Consider the following 21,353-nt stretch of genomic DNA (forward strand, 5'->3'; position numbering starts at 1 on the left):
TTTTTTTATTGGCATAAGTGAGCGACCCCTTGGGCAAGGCTCACTCCCAGGGGGGGTCATTTTTTGGAAGGCCTTTTCTGCCCCAAGGGTGGGCAGAAAGTCAAGGCACCAGGGATCTTTTTTTTTTTTTTTTTTTTAGAGGTGGGGAGCCACCCCTTAGGCAAGGGTCACTCCCCTAGGGGGCAAATTATATTTAGGCCATTTCTGCCACCCTTGAGGGCAGGTTGGCCTATTTTTATGAGGCCAATCTGCCCCCAAGGGGGACAGAAACCACTAGACACCAGGGAGGGTTTTTTTTACGTGAATTTCACGCAAGGGGAGCGACCCCTTAGGCAAGGGTCGCTCCCCTGGGGGGCAAATTTATTTTAGCCCATTTCTGCCCCCCTGGGGGGCAGATCAGCCTATTTTCATTAGGCCGATCTGCCCCCAAGAGGGGCAGAAACCACTAGGCACCTGGGATTTTTTTGTTTTACAGATGGGGAGCAACCCCTTGGGCAAGGGTCTCTTCCCTGGAGGGGACAATTGTATTTAGGCCAGGGGCAGATCGGCCGATTTTTGCTACGCCAATCTACCCCCAAAGTGGGCAGATGGCACTAGGCACCGGGGATCTTTTTTTTTGCGCCAATGTCACGCAAAGGGAGCGACCCCGTGGGCAAGGGTCGCTCCCGGGGGGTTAGGGCGGTGGGTAGGGGCAAATTTATTTTAGGCCATTTCTGCTCCCCCGGGGGCAGATCGGCCTATTGTTATTAGGCCGATCTGCCCCCGGGGGGGCAGAAACCTCTAGGCACCAGGGCAATTTTTTGTTTTTTTTGTTTTTTTGTTTGTTTGTTTTTTTAGAGATGGGGAGCAACCCATTAGACAAGGGTCTCTCCCCTGGGGGGCAAATTGTATTTAGACCATTTCTGCCCCCCTTGATGGCAGATCAGCCGATTTTAGGTAAATCTGCCCCCAAGGGGGGCAGAAACCACTAGGCACCGGGGATTTTTTTGTGTGCCAATGTTACGCAAGGGGAGCGACCCCGTAGGCAAGGGTCGCTACGGGGGGGGAGGGGTTGGGGTCAAATTTATTTTAGGCCATTTCTGCCCCCCCGGGGGCAGATCAGCCTATTGGTAGTAGGCCGATCTGCCCCCGGGGGGGCGGAAACCTCTAGGCGCCAGGGCTAATGTAAGGAAATGCCGTGGGCATGGTTACCCCCTGACTTTTTTGCCTCTGCTGATGCCAAGTTATGATTTGAAAGTGTGCTGAGGTCTGCTAACCAGGCCTCAGCACCAGGGTTCTTTCCCTAACCTGTACCTTTGTCTCCACAATTGTCACACCCTGGCATCCAGGTAAGTCCCTTGTAACTGGTACCCCTGGTACCAAGGGCCCTTATGCCAGGGAAGGTCTCTAATGGCTGCAGCATGTCTCATGCCACCCTCGGAACCCCTCACTCAGCACAGACACACTGCTTGCCAGCTTGTGTGTGCTGGTGGGGAGAAAATGACTAAGTCGACATGGCACTCCCCTCAGGGTGCCATGCCAACCTCACACTGCCCATGGCATAGATAAGTCACCCCTCTAGCAGGCCTTACAGCCCTAAGGCAGGGTGCACTATACCATAGGTGAGGGCATAGGTGCATGAGCACTATGCCCCTACAGTGTCTAAGCAAAACCTTAGACATTGTAAGTGCAGGGTAGCCATAAGAGTATATGGTCTGGGAGTCTGTCAAACACGAACTCCACAGAACCATAATGGCTACACTGAAAACTGGGACGTTTGGTATCAAACATCTCAGCACAATAAATGCACACTGAAGCCAGTGTACATTTTATTGTGAAATACACCCCAGAGGGCATAATAGAGATGTCCCCTGAAAACATACCCGACTTCCAGTGTGGGCTGACTAGTTTTACCAGCCTGCCACACACCAGACATGTTGCTGCCCACATGGGGAGAGTGTCTTTGTCACTCTGTGGCCAGGAACAAAGCCTGTACTGGGTGGAGGTGCTTCTCACCTCCCCCTGCAGGAACTGTAACACCTGGCGGTGAACCTCAAAGGCTCACCCCCTTTGTTACAGCACCACAGGGCATCCCAGCTAGTGGAGATGCCCGCCCCCTACGGCCACGGTCCCACGTTTGGCGGCTACCTTGGACCCAACTTTTAACCCTGTAGGTGTTTTACTTACCTGCAAAACTAACCAAAACTTACCTCCCCCAGGAACTGTTGAAAATTACACTGTCTAGTTTTAAAATAGCTTATTGCCATTTATGCTGAAACTGTACATGATATTGTGTTGATTCAAAGTTCCTAAGATACCTGAGTGAAATACCTTTCATTTAAAGTATTGTGAGTACATCTTGAACCTGTGGTTCTTAAAATAAACTAAGAAAATATATTTTTCTATATAAAAACCTATTGGCCTGAAATTGTCTTTGAGTGTGTGTCCCTCATTTATTGCCTGTGTGTGTACAACAAATGCTTAACACTACCCTCTGATAAGCCTACTGCTCGTCCACACTACCACAAAATAGAGCATTAGAATTATCTCTTTTTGCCACTATCTTACCTCTAAGGGGAACCCTTGGACTCTGTGCACATTATTTCTTACTTTGAAATAATAAATACAGAGCCAACTTCCTACATTGGTGGATCAGCAGTGTGGTACAAGACTTTGCATTTTCTGGACTACTCAGCCAATACCTGATCACACGACTAAATTCCAAAAATTGTCATTAGAAACTGATTTTTGAAATTTGAGATATTTTTCTACATTTTTAAAAGTCCTGCTAGGGCCTTGTGTTAGTCCGTGTTAGCATTTCTGTTAGAGTTTAAAAGTTTTGTAAAAGTTTGAATTAAGTTCTAGAGATAGTTTTAGATTCTTAAAAAGTATTCCAACTTTTAGAAACAAAGAGGGTCATTCTGACCCTGGCGGCCGGTGGCCGCCAGGGCCACCGACCACGGGAGCACCGCCGACAGGCTGGCGGTGCTCCAATGAGCATTCTGACCGCGGCGGTTCAGCCGCGGTCAGAAGCGGAAAGTCAGCGGTCTCCCGCTGACTTTCCGCTGCTCATTGGAATCCTCCATGGCTGCGGAGCGCGCTCCGCAGCCATGAGGATTCTGACCCCCCCTACCGCCATCCAGTTCATGGCGGGAAAGCCGCCATGAACAGGATGGCGGTAGGGGGGGTCGCGGGGCCCCTGGGGGCCCCTGCCATGCCCATGCCAATGGCATGGGCACGGCAGGGGCCCCCGTAAGAGGGCCCCAAAATGTATTTCACTGTCTGCCTTGCAGACAGTGAAATACGCGACGGGTGCAGTAGCACCCGTCGCACCTTCCCACTCCGCCGGCTCGATTACGAGCCGGCATCCTCGTGGGAAGGTCGTTTTCCCCTGGGCTGGCGGGCGGTTTAACTGGAACCGCCCGCCAGCCCAGGGGAAAACTCGTAATACCCGCTGCGGTCTTTTGACCGCGGCGCGGTAATTTGGAGGGCGGGATCCTGGCGGGCGGCCTCCGCCGCCCGCCAGGGTCATAATGAGGCCCAAAATGTCTACTACAGAAGAGAATGTGATGGAACTCAACCTCACCCCTTACCTGCATCTTAGGATGTTAGAGTTAAGGTCTCTCTGTAAAATCAAAAAGATAAAGACTTGTTCAAACCTTATCAAAGTACAGCTCCAGGAACTCTTGGCAGAGTTTGCTAAAAACAACCCCTCTGATGATGGCCTCACAGAGGGGGACACTAGTGAGTTGTAGGAATTCCCACCTGCAACCCTAGATAGGGAGACCAGGGTTCCTCCAACCCTGACTCCAGAAGTGATAGTCAGAGATGCTGCTTCTCTCACAGGAGAGTCCAGAAACTCTGGAAGCATTGAGGACAGCCTCAATGAAGATGACCGCCTGCTAGCCAGGTTGGCCAAAAGATTGGCTTTTGAAAGACAGATCCTAGCCATAGAACGGGAAAGACAAGAGGTGGGCTTAGGTCCCATCAATGGTGGCAGCAATATAAATAGGGTCAGAGATTCTCCTGACATGATAAAAATCCCTAAAGGGATTGTAACTAAATATGAAGATGGTGATGGCATCACCAAATGGTTCACAGCTTTTGAGAGGGCTTGTGCAACTAGAAAAGTAAACAAATCTCACTGGGGTGCTCTCCTTTGGGAAATGTTCACTGGAAAGTGTAGGGATAGACTCCTCACACTCTCTGGAAAAGATGCAGAATCCTATGACCTCATGAAGGCTACCCTGATTGAGGGCTTTGGATTCTCCACTGAGGAGTACAGGATTAGGTTCAGGGGGGCTCAAAAATCCTCGAGCCAGACCTGGGTTGATTTTGTTGCCTTCTCAGTCAAAACACTGGATGGTTGGATTCATGGCAGTGGTGTAAATGATTATGATGGGCTGTACAGTTTATTTGTGAAAGAACACCTGTTAAGTAATTGTTTCAATGATAAACTGCATCAGCATCTGGTAGACCTAAGACCAATTTCTCCCTAAGAATTGGGAAAGAAGGCGGACCATTGGATGAAGACTAGGGTGACCATGACTTCCACACGTGGTGACCAAAAGAAAGGGGTCACAAAGACTCCCCAGGGGAAGAGTGTTGAGACATCCAAGGGTAAAAGTAAAGAGTCTTCTACAGGGCCCCAAAAACCCCGCTCAGAAGGGAGGGTCCAAAGCCTCTTCACCACACAATTTTGGGTACAAGGGTAAAAGCTTTGAGCCCAAAAAGGCCTGTTGTCGTAGCTGTAATCAGCAGGGACACCAAACTGGAGACAAGGCCTGTCCCAAGAAAGGTTCCACTTCAAACTCTACTCCAGTTAGCACTGGAATAGCCAGTCTCCAGGTGGGATCAACAGTGTGCCCAGAGCAAATCAGGGTTCACACTAAAGCTACATTAGTCTCTGAGGGTGGGGTGGACTTAGCCACACTGGCTGCCTGGCCCCCTAATATGCAAAAATATAGGCAGCAACTCTTAATTAATGGGATTAGTGTAGAAGGCCTGAGGGATGCAGGTGCCAGTGTCACAATGGTGACAGAGAAACTGGTTTCCCCTGGTCAATACCTGGCTGGACAAACTTATCCAGTCACCAACGCTGACAATCAGACTAAAGTACATCCCATGGCTATGGTAACTTTAGAATGGGGAGGGGTCAATGGCCTGAAACAGGTGGTGGTCTCCTCAAATATCCCTGTAGACTGTTTGCTTGGAAATGACCTGGAGTCATCAGCATGGGCTGAGGTAGAACTCAAAACCAATGCAGCCATGCTGGGTATCCCTGAACTGGTGTGTGTCAAGACAAGGGCACAGTGCAAGGCTCAGGGTGAAAAAGTGGTGTTGGAGCCTGGAATAAGGGCCCAACCCTTCAAGAGAAAATGAAAGAAGACTGGGGAACCAGCTTCAACACAACAAAAGAAAGAGAACCCCTCTTCCCAGGAAGAAGTTCTGCCTTCTGAGGGAACTGAGCCCATGGAGTTAGAACCTTATCAGGTTGAGCTCTTAGGCCCAGGGGGACCCACAAGGGAACAGTTGTGTAAGGGGCAAGAAATATGTCCCTCTCTTGAAGGCCTTAGGCAGCAAGCTGCTGAAGAGACCAACGGAAAAATCACTGGAACACATAGAGTCTATTGGGAAGATGGACTCCTCTATACGGAGGCAAGAGATCCCAACCCTGGTGCCACTTGGAGAGTGGTAGTGCCTCAGGAGTTTAGGAAGTTCATTCTGACCTTAGCTCATGATATTCCACTTGCTGGGCATTTGGGACAAACCAAGACTTGGGAAAGGTTAGTTAACCATTTCTATTGGCCCAAAATGTCCCAGAAGATAAAGGAGTTTTGTGTCTCCTGTGCCACCTGTCAAGCCAGTGATAAAGACAGGTGGACATCCAAAGGCCTATCTCATTCCACTTCCAGTGGTGGGGGTCCCCTTTGAAAGAGTGGGTGTGGACACAGTGGGTCCACTTGAACCTCCCAAAGCCTCAGGGAACCAATACATACTAGTAGTAGTGGATCATGCTACTAGATACCCTCAACCAATTCCCCTTAGGTCCACTACTGCCCGGCAGTAGCCAAAGCACTCATTGCTATCTTTACCAGAGTGGGATTTCCTAAGGAGGTGGTGTCTGACAGGGGTACCAACTTCATGTCAGCATACCTGAAGCATATGTGGAATGAGTGTGGGGTGACTTACAAATTCACCACACCATACCATCCACAAACCAATGGTCTTGTAGAAAGATATAACAAGACATTGAAAGGCATGATCATGGGGCTCCCTGAAAAGCTCAAAAGGAGATGGGATGTCCTCTTGCCATGTCTGTTTTTCACCTACAGAGAGGTGCCTCAGAAGGGAGTAGGGTTTTCCCCCTTTGAACTTCTGTTTGGCCATCCTGTCAGGGGACCACTAGCTCTTGTAAAAGAAGGCTGGGAGAGACCTGTTCATGAGCCTAAACAAGATATAGTGGACTATGTACTAGGCCTACGTTCCGGGATGGCAGAGTACATGGAAAAGGCAAGTAAAAACCTTGAGGCCAGCCAACAACTCCAGAAGATGTGGTATGCCCAAAAGGCTGCTATGGTTGAATTTCATCCAGGGCAGAAAGTCTGGGTTCTGGAGCCTGTGGCTCCCAGGGCACTTCAGGACAGATGGAGTGGCCCTTACCCAGTTCTAGAGAGAAAGAGTCAGGTCACCTACCTGGTAGACCTAGGCACTAGCAGGACCCACAAAAGGGCGATCCATGTGAACCGCCTCAAGCGCTTTCATGACAGGGCAGATGTGAATCTGTTGATGGTAACAGATGAGGACCAGGAAGCTGAGAGTGAACATCTCCCTAATCTCCTCTCCACAGACCCTAAAGATGGCTCAGTAGATGGCGTGATCTACTCAGACACCCTCTCTGGCCAACAGCAATCTGACTGTAGGAAAGTCTTTCAACAGTTTGCTGAGCTCTTTTCCCTAACCCCTGGTCAGACACACCTGTGTACCCATGATGTGGACACAGGAGACAGCATGCCTGTCAAAAACAACATTTTCAGACAGTCGGACCAAGTTAAGGAAAGCATGAAAGTGGAAGTCCACAAGATGCTGGAATTGGGAGTCATTGAGCACTCTGACAGCCCCTGGGCTAGCCCAGTGGTCTTAGTCCCCAAACCTCACACCAAGGATGGAAAGAGAGAGATGAGGTTTTGTGTGGACTACAGAGGACTTAATACTGTCACCAAGACAGATGCCCATCCCATTCCAAGGGCAGATGAACTGATTGACAAACTAGGTGCCGCCAGGTACTTAAGTACCTTTGACTTGACAGGAGGGTACTGGTAAATCAAAATGGCACCAGGAGCAAAAGAAAAGACAGCATTCTCCACACCTGATGGGCATTATCAGTTTACTGTAATGCCCTTTGGCTTAAAGAATGCCCCTGCCACCTTCCAAACGTTGGTGAATCAAGTCCTTGCTGGCTTGGAGTCCTTTAGTGCAGCTTATCTTGATGATATTGCTGTCTTTAGCTCCAGCTGGCAGGATCACCTGGTCCACCTGATGAAGGTTTTGAAGGCCCTGCAAGCAGCAGGCCTCTCTATCAAGGCATCCAAATGTCAGATAGGGCAAGGAACTGTGGTTTACTTGGGACACCTTGTAGGTGGAGGCCAAGTTCAGCCACTCCAGCCCACGATCCAGACTATTCTGGACTGGGTAGCTCCAAAAACCCAGACTCAAGTCAGGGCATTCTTTCACTTGACTGGGTACTACAGGAGGTTTGTGAAGGGATATGGATCAATAGTGACACCCCTCACAGAACTTACCTCCAAGAAAATGCCCAAGAAGGTAAACTGGACTGTAGAATGCCAACAGGCCTTTGACACCCTGAAACAAGCTACGTGCACAGCACCAGTTCTAAAAGCTCCAGATTACTCCAAGCAGTTCATTTTGCAGACTGAACATGGGATAGGGGCAGTTTTGTCCCAGACAAATGATGATGGCCTTGACCAGCCTGTTGCTTTCATTAGCAGGAGGTTACTCCCCAGGGAGCAGCGTTGGAGTGCCATTGAGAGGGAGGCCTTTGCTGTGGTTTGGTCCCTGAAGAAGCTGAGACCATACCTCTTTGGTACTCACTTCCTAGTTCAGACTGACCACAGACCTCTCAGATGGCTAATGCAAATGAAAGGTGAAAATCCAAAACTGTTGAGGTGGTCCATCTCCCTACAGGGAATGGACTTTATAGTGGAACACAGACCTGGGACTGCCCATGCCAATGCAGATGGCCTTTCTAGGTTCTTCCACATAGAAAATGAAAACTCTCTTGGGAAAGGTTAGTCTCATGCTCTTTCGTTTGGGGGGGGTGGTTGTGTAAGGAAATGCCTCCTTGGCATGGTTACCCCCTGACTTTTTGCCTTTGCTGATGCCAAGTTATGATTTGAAAGTGTGCTGAGGCCTGCTAACCAGGCCCCAGCACCAGTGTTCTTTCCCTAACCTGTACCTTTGTCTCCACAGTTGGCACACCCTGGCATCCAGGTAAGTCCCTTGTAACTGGTACCCCTTCTACCAAGGGCCCTGATGCCAAGGAAGGTGTCTAAGGGCTGCAGCATGTCTTATGCCACCCTGGGGACCCCTCACTCAGCACAGACACACTGCTTGCCAGCTTGTGTGTGCTGGTGGGGAGAAAATGACTAAGTCAACATGGCTCTCCCCTCAGGGTGCCATGCCAACCTCACACTGCCTATGGCATAGATAAGTTAGCCCTCTAGCAGGCCTTACAGCCCTAAGGCAGGGTGCACTATACCAAAGGTGAGGGCATAGATGAATGAGCACTATACCCCTACAGTGTCTAAGCAAAACCTTAGACATTGTAAGTGCAGGGTAGCCATAAGAGTATATGGTCTGGGAGTCTGTCAAACACGAACTCCACAGCACCATAATGGCTACACTGAAAACTGGGAAGTTTGGTATCAAACTTCTCAGCACAATAAATGCACACTGATGCCAGTGTACATTTTATTGTGAAATACACCCCAGAGGGCATCTTAGAGATGCCCCCTGAAAACATACCCGACTTCCAGTGTGGGTTGACTAGTTTTACCAGCCTGCCACACACCAGACATGTTGCTGGCCACATGGGGAGAGTGCCGTTGTCACTCTGTGGCCAGGAACAACGCCTGTACTGGGTGGAGGTGCTTCTCACCTCCCCCTGCAGGAACTGTAACACCTGGCGGTGAGCCTCAAAGGCTCACCCCCTTTGTTACAGTGCCACAGGGCATCCCAGCTAGTGGAGATGCCCGCCCCCTCGGGCCACGGCCCCACTTTTGGTGGCAAGGATGGAGGAGATAATAAGAAAAACAAGGAGGAGTCACTGGCCAGTCAGGACAACCCCTAAGGTGTCCTGAGCTGAGGTGACTCTGATTTTTAGAAATCCTCCATCTTGCAGATGAAGGATTCCCCCAATAGGATTAGGGATGTGCCCCTCCCCTCAGGGAGGAGGCACACAGAGGGTGTAGCCACCCTCAAGGACAGTAGCCATTGGCTACCGCCCCCCCAGACCTAAACACACCCCTAAATTCAGTATTTAGGGGCTCCCAGAATCTAGGAAACTTGATTCCTGCAATCTAAGACGAAGAAGGACTGCTGACCTGAAGCCCTGCAGAGATGACGGAGACACCAACTGCTTTGGCCCCAGCCCTACCGGCCTGTCTCCCCACTTCGAGAAAAACTGCAACAGCGACGCGCTCCCCAGGGTCCAGCGACCTCTGAAGCCTCGGAGGACTGCCCTGCATCTAAAAGGACCAAGAACTCCAGGGGACAGGGGCCCTGTTCCACTAAGACTGCAACTTTGCAACAAAGAAGCAACTTTTAAAGACCACACGTTTCCCGCCTGAAGCGTGAGACTTTCCACTCTGCACCTGACGCCCCCGGCTCGACCTGTGGAGAACCAACACTACAGGGAGGACTCCCCAGCGACTGCGACCCTATGAGTAGCCAGAGTTGACCCCCTGACCCTCCCCAGCGACCCCTGCAGAGTGAATCCAGAGGCTCCCCCTGACCGCGACTGCAGGACCTGAAGGATCCGACCTCCATGCAGAAGCGACCCCCAGGTGGCCCTCTCCCTTGCCCAAGTGGTGGCTACCCCGAGGAGCCCCCCCCCCCTTGCCTGCCTGCTTCGCTGAAGAGACCCCTGGGTCTCCCATGGAAACCTATTGCAAATCCGACGCCTGTTTGCACTCTGCACCCGGTCGCCCCCGTGCCGATGAGGGTGTACTTTTTGTGCTGACTTGTGTCCCCCCGGTGCCCTACAAAACCCCCCTGGTCTGCCCTACGAAGCCACGGGTACTTACCTGCTGGCAGACTGGAACCGGGGCACCCCCTTCTCCATTGAAGCCTCTGTGTTTTGGGCACCACTTTGACCTCTGCACCTGACCGGCCCTGAGCTGCTGGTGTGGTAACTTTGGGGTTGCCCTGAACCCCAACGGTGGGATACCTTGGACCCAACTTTGGACCCTGTAAGTGTTTTACTTACCTGTGAAACTAACAAATACTTACCTCCCCCAGGAACTGTTGATTTTTGCAGTGTCCATTTTTAAAATAGCTTATTGCCATTTATGCTAAAACTGTACATGATATTGTGTTGATTCAAAGTTCCTAAGATGCCTGAGTGAAATACCTTTAATTTAAAGTATTGTGAGTAAATCTTGAACCTGTGGTTCTTAAAATAAACTAAGAAAACATATTTTTCTATATAAAACCCTATTTGCCTGGAATTGTCTTTGAGTGTGTGTCCCTCATTTATTGCCTGTGTGTGTACAACAAATGCTTACCACTACCCTCTGATAAGCCTACTGCTCGCCCACACTACCACAAAATAGAGCATTAGAATTATCTCTTTTTGCAACTATCTTACCTCTAAGGGGAACCCTTGGAGTCTGTGCATGCTATTTCTTACGTTGAAATAGTACATACAGAGCCAACCTCCTACAGCGAATTTTTTTTTTGTGTTTTTTTTGTTTGTTTGTTTTTTTAGAGATGTGGAGTGACCCATTAGGCCCCGGTGGGGCAAATTGTATTTACACCATTTCAGACGATTTTAGGTCAATCTGGCCTCAAGGGGGCAGAAACAACTAGGCACTGGGGATTTTTTTTGTGTGCCAATGTCACGCAAGGGGAGCGACCCCGTAGGCAAGGGTCGCTCCCCGGGGGTTCTGGAGGCATATTTATTTTAGCCAAAATCTACACTTAGGCACTTTGCAAAAAACACCTCTGTTTTCTGTCAAAAAATGTGATGTGTCCACGTTGTGTTTTGGGACATTTCCTGTCGCGGGCGCTAGGCCTACCCACACAAGTGAGGTGTCATTCTTATCGGGAGACTTGGGGAAACATAGAATAGCAAAACAAGTATTATTGCCCCTTGTCTTTCTCTACATTTTTTCCTTCCAAATATAAGAGAGTGTGTAAAAAAGACGTCTATTTGAAAAATGCCCTGTAATTCACATGCTAGTACTGGCATCCCGAAATTCAGAGATGTGCAAATAACCACTGCTCCTCAACACCTTATCTTGTGCCTATTTTGGAAATACAAAGGTTTTCTTGATAGCTATTTTTCACTCTTCATATTTCAGCAAATTAATTGCTGTATACCCGGTATAGAATGAAAACCCACTGCAGGGTGCTAGCCCTATAAATCCCCGCAACCAGAAGGGTCCAGCAGACGTAACAGTATTTTGCTTTAAAAAATCTGAAATTGCAGGAAAAAGTTACAGAGTAAAACGTAGAGAAAAATTGCTGGTTTTTTTCACCTCAATTTCAATATTATTTTTTTTCAGTTGTTATTTTTTATGTAGGAAATCCTTGTAGGATCTACACAAATTACCCCTTGCTGAATTCAGAATTGTGTCTACTTTTCAGAAATGTTTAGATTTCTGGGATCCAGCATTGGTTTCATGCCCATTTTTGTCACTGACTGGAAGGAGGCTGAAAGCACAAAAAAACCTAAAAATGGGGTATGTCCCAGTAAAATGCCTAATTTGTGTTGACAAATTAGGTTTTCTGATTCAAGTTTGGCCGTTCCTGAAAGCCGGGAAGGTGGTGATTTTATCACCGCAAACACTTTGTTGATGTCATTTTCAGGGAAAAAACCACAAGCCTTCTTCTGCAGCCACTTTTTCCCATTTTTTTGAAAAAACGAAATTTTCACTGTATTTTGGCAAATTTCTTGGCTTCCTTCAGGGAAACCCACAAACTCTGGGTACCATTAGAATCCCTAGGATGTTGGAAAAAAAGGATGCAAATTTGGCTTGGCTAGCTTATGTGGGCAAAAAGTTATGAGGGCCTAAGCGCGAACTGCCCCAAATAGCAAAAAAAGGTCTGGCACAGGAGGGGGAAAAGGCCTGGCAGCGAAGGGGTTAAGGAGGTGCCAGTCTCTGATGATGTTTCTTTTACAGAGAGAACATGTATACCAGCATTCTCTGCTGCGAGAATCTACATCCGGTTCACATTTAAATGTCCTTTTCATCCTTTCCGTGTATTTGAGAACTCCCTTTGTTTTAGTGTGTCATGTGATTCCCACTGAAGTTTGTTTAAGATCACTGGGGGACTCCTAGAGAGCTGAATCTGCAATTCACAGATGCCATATGCATATTTCCCTTACTATCAGTCTTTGGTGTGCACATAGACCTTCTTGGGCAGTCCTGGTGCCCTGACGCGGGGAACAGACTGTGCCTGAGCAGATGTGAGGGTGGAGCCAGACCAGAGGCCACAGGACAGCTCCAGCTGCCACAAGTACAAGACACACTCTGGTGACACTTTGGGGAAAGGCAGTTCAGTGCTTGACTCATTCATTGGGTTACAAAGAGTTACCTCTCTTTGAAATGGAATGAATTGTGAGCATCATTGTGTTTAGCGACTCTATAAAAACTAGGCGCTAAAACCTGAGGCATCTGGGTAGGTGAGAACGGAATGAGCTAGTTTGGGCAAGCTTGAGAAAGATCTGGGATATCTAGAGGCAGGAGTGAGCATGCAATCCACCCTATAGAACAGGGAGCACTGACCTACCAGGAGTCCTTGTGTTCACTCCTGTGTTTCGAAATAACAAACTCTTAAACATTAAGTAAGGCCTTGACTGGCATGTATGGATTAATAATAGCATAATCTTATCATAAGTTCAAATGTCAGTGAAGGAAGTTTAGGATGTCCCTTCCTGGTTTTTTTAATTCTATACTCAGGGTAATAATACACGAAGAGCATATTAAACAAATATGTTTGAAATTAGACATGGCAAATAATAATTTATATAAAAATACCATGTCTATTGATGCTTGGTATATATAATATAAATAAAGATGTTGATAATGATGCCTTTTTTAATATGTGGTATGCGTAAAAGAATTATGGTTAGCGCAACATTGTATGCCCAACGGTATGTGTTAAGATATCTGTGTACAACTCTCTTTATGGGGATATAGATGTTATGTTACTCCTGCTTTTAATTCAGGTTTTGGTCCTGGGGAAGGTGGGATAAAGGTCAAGAGGCCACCAAAACCCTGCGTTAACACAAGAAACGTTTTATGTTTGATTGTATAAAATTGTTTTTATGCTATTTTTGTATTAAACATTGTGTATGATGTATCTAGTCCAATGGATGAGGAACTATATAAACAAATGTCATTAGTATTTTTTTTGCTTTCTAATAAATATTTATCTACATATTGCGGTTGTACCATAATTGATTACTTTTAATATCAAAGTTATAGCTGTTGTTCTTAGGTTGAAAATTAATCATCCACATAGAAAAACGTTGGATTTTAACAATAAGTGCAGGGGAACAACTTTTGTATTGACACAGATCTTTGTGGATAAATGTGTGAACGAAAGAGGTGAAATTAACTTCCCACCCTAGAACTTCTGGAAACCCCACATGGATGTTACCCATGGTCTCTAATCACAAGGAGTTTTGTGTACAAATGTGAAAGAACTCTCTTCCTGTCTCCCAGAAAGCACCAAAAGTACAGTTAGACCCACTCTTACATTCATACTCTTCTTCACCACAAGGCCCACAGGATGAGCTGAGGCACAAAGTGAGCAGACCCTGACCTTGTACCTAGCAGTGACTGTGGTTGCAGTGAGGAAAAGTGGCAAAGTAGTCTAAGGTTGAAAACCATCAGGAAGAGGGAGTTGCCCATATAATGTGCCACCAGTTGGGAAAAGCAGGTGTACTGAAGACGGACAAGTGAACTAGCGGGAGGATAAAACGTATTTTCTTGAAAAAGGCACCCAACATTGAGCGCATGAATAACTTTAAGAAATGATGGATCCTAAGTATAAATCTAGCCTAATTCAGTACAAAGAAGCTACAAAATGTAGACAAGAGTCTCAGATGAGTGAATTGAAAGACACAAATGACAAACTGATATATTAAATTAATCTCTTAACGGAACCAGTGGCTAGGCATGGGCCAAATCTACATTATGCTGATTATTAGAGCTGACATCCTCAGCATGCCTTTCTCTCAAATGTTATGCCTTTCCTCCTCATGTTTTGCTGAACTTGTTTTTGTTGTCCTTAAGACTCTTCACACTTTACTGCTCCTAAACAGTAGTAAAGTGCATGTGTACTCCTCTAAACATGGTAAAATAGCCTTACAGCAAACTGGTGCAAACATATCCCAGGCCTTCCATTTTGACCTGGCAACATAAACCTTCTGCTAGATCTACCTAAACCTTCCTTTTCATAACATATAAGTCACTCTGAAGGTAGGTCCTAAACTGCTCTTAGGGCTCTAAACTTTCCATGATCTGGTAATGAAAAGCCCCTAAATGTGTTGTAGTACTGCAAGGCCTTTCTATCCTATAGGATAACTTGTGGTTACCTTATTACATTTTATAGTGATAACGTTTGATTGGGAATAGGTACAAATTTCACATTTGGGGCCAGATGTAGGTAGATATGATTTTGCAACTCGGAAATTGCGAGTCTGAGCGACTCGCAATTTGCGAGTCGCAAAATCATATGCAGAATGGTGTCCATGACACCATCTGCGAATCGCAAGGGGGTCGCAAAGACCCACCTCATTAATATTAATGAGGTGGGTCTCAATTTGCGACCTCCTTGCGATTTCCTGCACTCACAGGGATGGTGGCCTGCTGGAGACAGCAGACCTCCATGTCTGTGACTGCTTTTTTAATAAAGCAGATTTTTTGTTTTTGTTGTATTGCAGCCCGTTTTCCGTAAAGGAAAACGAGTTGCAATACAAAAGAAAAAATGAAACCATTTGGTTTCATTTTTTCAGAGTAGGCAGCGGTCCATTGAACCACTGCCTGCTCTGAAAAAATATATTTTGGCGACATTCACAAAGGGGAAGGCTTGCGAATGAGTTGGCCCCCACTTGACATGGGTGCTAACTGCGAATTGCTTTGAGACCGCGTTCACGGTCACAAAGCAATTCTGCATCGCAGTGCGAATCGCAAATAGGAAGGGAACACCCCTTCCTATTTGCGAGCCGCATTCCCATTTTGCGAGTCGGTACGGACTCGCAAAATAGGAATGTGCATCGCGATACCCGTTTTGCATGGCGTAAACTGCGAATTTCGCAGTTTGCGCCATGCAAAACCGTTGCTACATCTGGTCACTGGTCTCTAAAGAATAGTAATTTAAAACTTACATTAATGGCAAAGTCGGATTTCAGTCACAATTCTGAAAGTGCCACTATTATAAAAGTTGGCATTTTTTTCTCCTAGCCATTTTGTGCCTGCTGCCTGTATCCTGATTGACCAGCCTTGGTGTTGCTGGCAGTTGGCTTTTGTGCATTCCACACACACAAAATTTCACAAAGAGGAAGTAGATATTGGCAGGATGGGCCTTCCCAGATGGCAGGGGCAGAGTGGTCACAGTTGTACAAAGCTACTTCAGCACATACACAAAAAACTTCACCCTAGCCTTTTGTGGCTCCAGTCATCCTGGGACCAGGGAAATTGAAGTAAGGAAATTCCAGAATCCAATGTGGAGGGAAGCCTAGAAGTTTCTCTGACTTGCCGCACTAAGAGGTGCCTCCCCAGGTCCTGAGCTCTTGACTGGCTTCAGTTGAGTGCCTCTTGCTGTGATCCTGCCCCTCATGATGATCTCCAGTGTGAAGATCCTACTATTTGCCCTACAGCAACCACTACCGATGAGCGGCACTGTGAGGTCTGCACTTCAAGCTACAGCAGTAACAGCCTGCTGTGGCTGGCAACTCGAGGCTCCGGCAAAGCCCTCAAGCAACGTTTGAAAGAATCTTCAGGCTCTAAGTCTGCTTCTGCCAAGTTTCCATTTACAGTGTGACCTCTGGGGTGGTTTCCAGTCCAGTTACATAAGACAACGAGTTTGGTTACTGTACCAAGGTTATTTGGAGTCTTATCTGTTTTATTGTTGTTGTCAGCCTTAGGCCATCTTTCACAGACTCTATAGTATCAGACGCAAAATATAACTCTGCTGTTTGACAGGCTTTCCCTGTGCTATCAGGAGACCATGTATCATATACAAGCAAATCTTGTACTTTGATAAAATCTTATTATCTTATAATCTTGATTGTCTCTTGTTTCTCCCTTTCTCTGCTTACGACCAGATCCTGTCTTCTGTAGTCCTGTCGGTCTTGTGTGTGACCACAGTTTCTTCTTTTGAGAAGCCTGATATTCACCTTGTCCTGTTATGGTGTTAACCAATACTCCTTCACTGTTTTCACTCCCTGACACATGTACATCCAATCTGTAAGGGCTGCTTCATGAGGAAGATGGTGAGGCATGTGGAAATAACAAGATTCATTTACTTGGAACCTAGAGACTCTCTTTTTCTGTCCTATACCATTAAGGGTTGCCTGTGTGGAGTCTGGAAATCCACACAGCAGGGCATAACAATCATCTAAATGCATGAGTATGAGGACTTGCTCAAAAGTTCTGAAGTTCTGGGAAAAAAAGTTTTTTTTGCATTATTTTAGAAGATCAAGTTGGTGGTGGCCCCCAGAATTAATTATGCATTGTTGCACTGATTACAGCACACATATGGGGAGAGGACAGACCCAGGCTGAACATAAGAAAGCTACACATGGACACAGCACCCACAGGGTTGAGACACCCCAGGTTGAACACTATCAGACAGCCCTGCAACTCTTGAAAACAACTTACCATTTTCAGTAGGACATAGACACGTTTCCTTTGGTTATAATAGAATGGCATTTACAGAAGAATACATCTGGGACCAAGGTACTCTACAGAAGACACGCAGGAACAACTGATCCTTTAAAGCACATATAAATTGAATCAATCCCGATCCATCCATTGCATGCTAAAAAACAATGGTTTCCTCCACCTAAAGGCCACTCTCTGGCTTAACACGGATGAAAAGAACAGACAATTTTCCTTCCAACTGGCCAGAATAAGCTGCAAAAGCCATTCATGCTGTCCAGCATGAGAAATGGCCCTGTACTACATGCAGAATTCAAATTGGAGGCAAGCCAGTTCTGGTGGTACAATCAACTGAAAAGCTGTCATATTAGTACTCTATAAACCCTGCCTAACGGTAAGCAAGTCTCATTTGCATATGATTACCTTGTGAAATGGTAACCATATAGGAAACCAGGACTGTACAACTTGATCACTTAGGAGCATACTCTAAGCGCATGCAAACCTACCTGGGGCATAAGTGGTTTGCACCCCATAAAAACTAAGCAGAAGAGGCACGAGGCCTTTGTGAAGCATGACTAAAACTTGGCTACTTCAACATATTTCCCCACTAGTGCTGGACCCCAACCAGGCACAACAATTTGGGGATGGCCCCAAATACTCTGGATGTGTTCATGCCTAACGACATCCTGGGACATTATTTGAAAGATTTTCCGGAGTTGGAGGCTGGCCATCCATGCAGTGTACAAAATGGAGTACACTATGCAGAGGGTTTAGACAACCACACATTGGTTTGCAGAGGTAAAAATTAGACCACCTAATGCTCCAATTTTTGAGGTAGCTGGTTGAGCAGTTAGGCTAATCCAGGAGATGTGCTAAGTATTTGCTGTACTCACAAATCTAATCATGCACCACAAAAATTAACAAAAATACTTCAGACTCTTCAGGTTATGACTTTTAAAAGTTTTGGCAAAGTTAGTCTTTCTGTGTGTAATTACGCACCATTGGAATCAATGCACAGTCACTTTAAAAATGCAGTAAAAATCACACGGTTGAGTTACCAGTCTCTTCTCTTGCAGGATGGCTGGAGTGGTCGGTGGGCCTACTGTGCCAGCTGGAGAGTCTCGGCCAGCTCCCAGTTCTGGGGGGAGCAGCGTTGGAGAGGTTCTTGGCACAGGGCCACCTGGAGGGGCCACTTGGAAAAGGAGCTGGTTTGCAGAGTTCAAGATGGTGCCTTGGGGTCCCCTTGGGCTGTTAAGGTCGCAAGGTGTTGGGGACTCGGGGCACACAGCAGATCCCACAATGCAAGGCCCAGTGAGGCCAGGTGCAGGGCGTTTTGGAGATCTTGGATGCTGTGCGCAACGGAGTCCACTGTAGCTGGAGTTGAGTCTCTTTGTGGGTGACTTACAGGACAACGGGGCGTTCTGGTCAGAGGTCCATGGTGTTCCTGAATTCCTTCAACTGGGGCTTCCTCCTGATCCTTTTTCAACTCTGGGGTAGCTGGTTTTCTGCTGGTCCAATGACAGCTGAGCAGTACACAGGGTATTGCTGTGTCTCGGCCACTAGAGGGTGCAGTGCCACCAAACTTGGCACAGATGCGCATCACATCCTGGTGGTCGTTGGTGTGTTGCTGGGTCCAGCTGTCACTTCTGGTCATGGAGATATCGGCGATTCAGTGAAGTGACCCACACTGGTTAGTTGGTCCTTTGCAGGTTTCTTGATTTTCTTGAGTGGTGCCTCCACTCAGGAGAGAAATTTAGGCTATTTTCAAAGCCTGCAGGTCCTCTGGGGCTTTTGAGGTCGGTCCAGTGGTCAGCTCCTCCGCAGTGGCGATTCTTGGGACTCTGGTGCAGCAAGCATGGGTCTTGGAGCCTCTTCTGGTGCAGCAGGTCCTCAGTTCTTGTCCTGGCGGGTTCTTTGGTGCTGTCTTCTTTCTTCCTCTTCAATTTAATTTCTTGGTCTAAGGGAGCACACTAAATACTGAATTTAGTGGGCATTTTAGGGGGAACCTGGTAGTGTCCAATGTAACACTTAACCATGGGTGGCTACACCCACTACAGTGACCATTTCCTGTCGGAAGGGTCACTTCCCTAAACCTTATTGGCTATTTTCCTCCAATCAAAGATGGAGCAAAATGTGATAGAGGGTCCACTTTGCATGCAAGCCCTTAGGGGTGGTGCATGCTCACTAAGGCCACTCCTCCTACCTTTTATCTGGTTTCCAGCCTTTGCTCCCGCCCCAAGTGGAGTTTTGCAAGGGGGGAAGCCATCTGTTGCTAGCAGCAGGCCTGGGGGCTCAAGTTTCAGGGGCTGTAGTCCTTAGAAGCTCACCAGCAGGGTGTTGCACATTCCTGAGGGAAGGGATGTTAGCTCCTCCTCCCAGGATGGGCATTGTCTTACAAACCAGGTTTGTATATTGGCTGTCTGGAGTGGCAGGCTGGATGGAACCAGTCAGAAACTATGCCAGTTAGGGATAGCTTTTGCAGGGGGCACCTCTAATGTGGCCCCTGGGTACATTTAGGTTTAAATCCAACCCTCGTACCCGTTTGAATTTATTATTCTGAGTTGATACCATACAATCCAGGGTGCAGAGTAGCCATTATGTAGCTGGGAAACTCGTGTTTGACCAGTGTCCAGTACATGTATGTAAAAATGGTTGCTCTATTCACTCACTATGTCGTGGGTTTGTCAAGGACACAGTGGGGCCATATTGCTCCTCCAGCTGTGCCCTCACACATAGTATGGTGCACCCTGCCTTAGGGCTGGAAGGCCTGCCAGAGGGGTGACTTATCCATAACATATGCAGTGTGGGGTGGACAGGGCATACAGAGGGTGTGCCATGTTTAGTTTGTCTTTTTAGGTATGCCCCAATGCACTCTGACTGCAATGGAAGTGTTGGGTGCATCTGGGTGCAGGACCATTGGGGGTGGCACAATCAGTGATGCTGCACTCAGGGGTCTACTCTTACTACCTCTTGCTCTGGGTAGTCGGGTACCCATTTACTAGGGACTTATGGGTATAATTAAGAGTGTATCCAATTGTACCACTGCATTACAACACATTTAGGGAAAGAGCTCTGACCCAGGGAACCTGTTTAGCAGGGGCTGTGGGCACTACCAACTTCTAGAAAACATCAAAATCAGGCAAAAAATTGGGGCTGACCATGCAAAAAGAGGTCTCCTCTCACATCCAGCATACGGGTGAATGCAAGATTCGACCCTCCATTGAACTTGCATTACTACATGATGCTCATCCTGTAGTAGGAATACATTCCCATAGCAAGAGGTGTCTGGAGTCCTCTCTTTCTACTGCCAAGTTGGAGTAGCGGAGTGGAGAAGTGTGGCTCAATGGTTAGAGCGGCAGACCCTGAAGCAGAGATCTGGCTCAAGACCAGGGTTCAAGTCCTACTTCGGCAGGTCTTGGGCTCAATCGCCCTTGACCAGATAATTCTCGCCTCGGTGCCTAATCTAATTCATGGGTCCCACTCTGCAACTCTGGGCAATAGCTTGCTTAATCTCCACAACGGCCCCAACAGAGCTTGGATGCTTGGCATCACCCTGGGGGTGCTCAGGAGTGGGCGCCTCACAGGGAAAAGCCAGGAGGGGTTCCATAGTGGTATGAGTACAGCGCCTTGAGACCCTAACGGGTGAGTAGTGCGCTATACAAGTGCTAATTTACATTTAAGTTACCCTTACTACGTAAATGTAAGTTGACTTCTCCCTGACATTAAGGGAGTTTGTTGAGGCATTTGTAACATTGGCCTATTTTAGAGAGATTGATTTACAAGTTTACAACATGCCACCTACGTTTGGACCTAGCTACATTCAAAGGAATCAGGGACCCTTTCCTTGAGATCCTACAGTGATCAGTCAATCTGCGATCCTTTCAGTTTAGACAGCTCTCTCATACTATCAGAGTTATGCGCCCAGATCTTACTAAATGACAAAGGTTAATCTCACTGGCCAAGGCAGATTGGCCTTGCATGTATGTCCTAAATGAGGCACACCGAGAAGGAGACTATTTGACCTTCACAAGTCGTAGTGTGCAGTAGCAATCGGATTATGACAGACACAAAAACTCACTAATCTAAATACTTTCTACATATATTCACATATTTTGTGCATTTATTTTATTTGTTTTTCTTTTGTTATTTGACATACTGGTTATATCTGCATATCACAGATGTTCATCTTGATTGTTCTTGGTTGATCGATCTATGGCTAACTGGGACTCTCTTTTATTA

General features: G+C 47.1%; 1 protein-coding gene across 1 annotated transcript in view; it reads right to left on the bottom strand.

The window, feature by feature from the left end:
• LOC138257349 (uncharacterized) overlaps positions 1-21,353 on the bottom strand; it is a 160,609-nt gene that overhangs the window by 75,823 nt on the left and 63,433 nt on the right. The window lies entirely within an intron of this gene.

This window comes from Pleurodeles waltl, chromosome 1_2 (genome assembly GCF_031143425.1).
Source record: "Pleurodeles waltl isolate 20211129_DDA chromosome 1_2, aPleWal1.hap1.20221129, whole genome shotgun sequence".
Taxonomy (NCBI): domain Eukaryota; kingdom Metazoa; phylum Chordata; class Amphibia; order Caudata; family Salamandridae; genus Pleurodeles; species Pleurodeles waltl.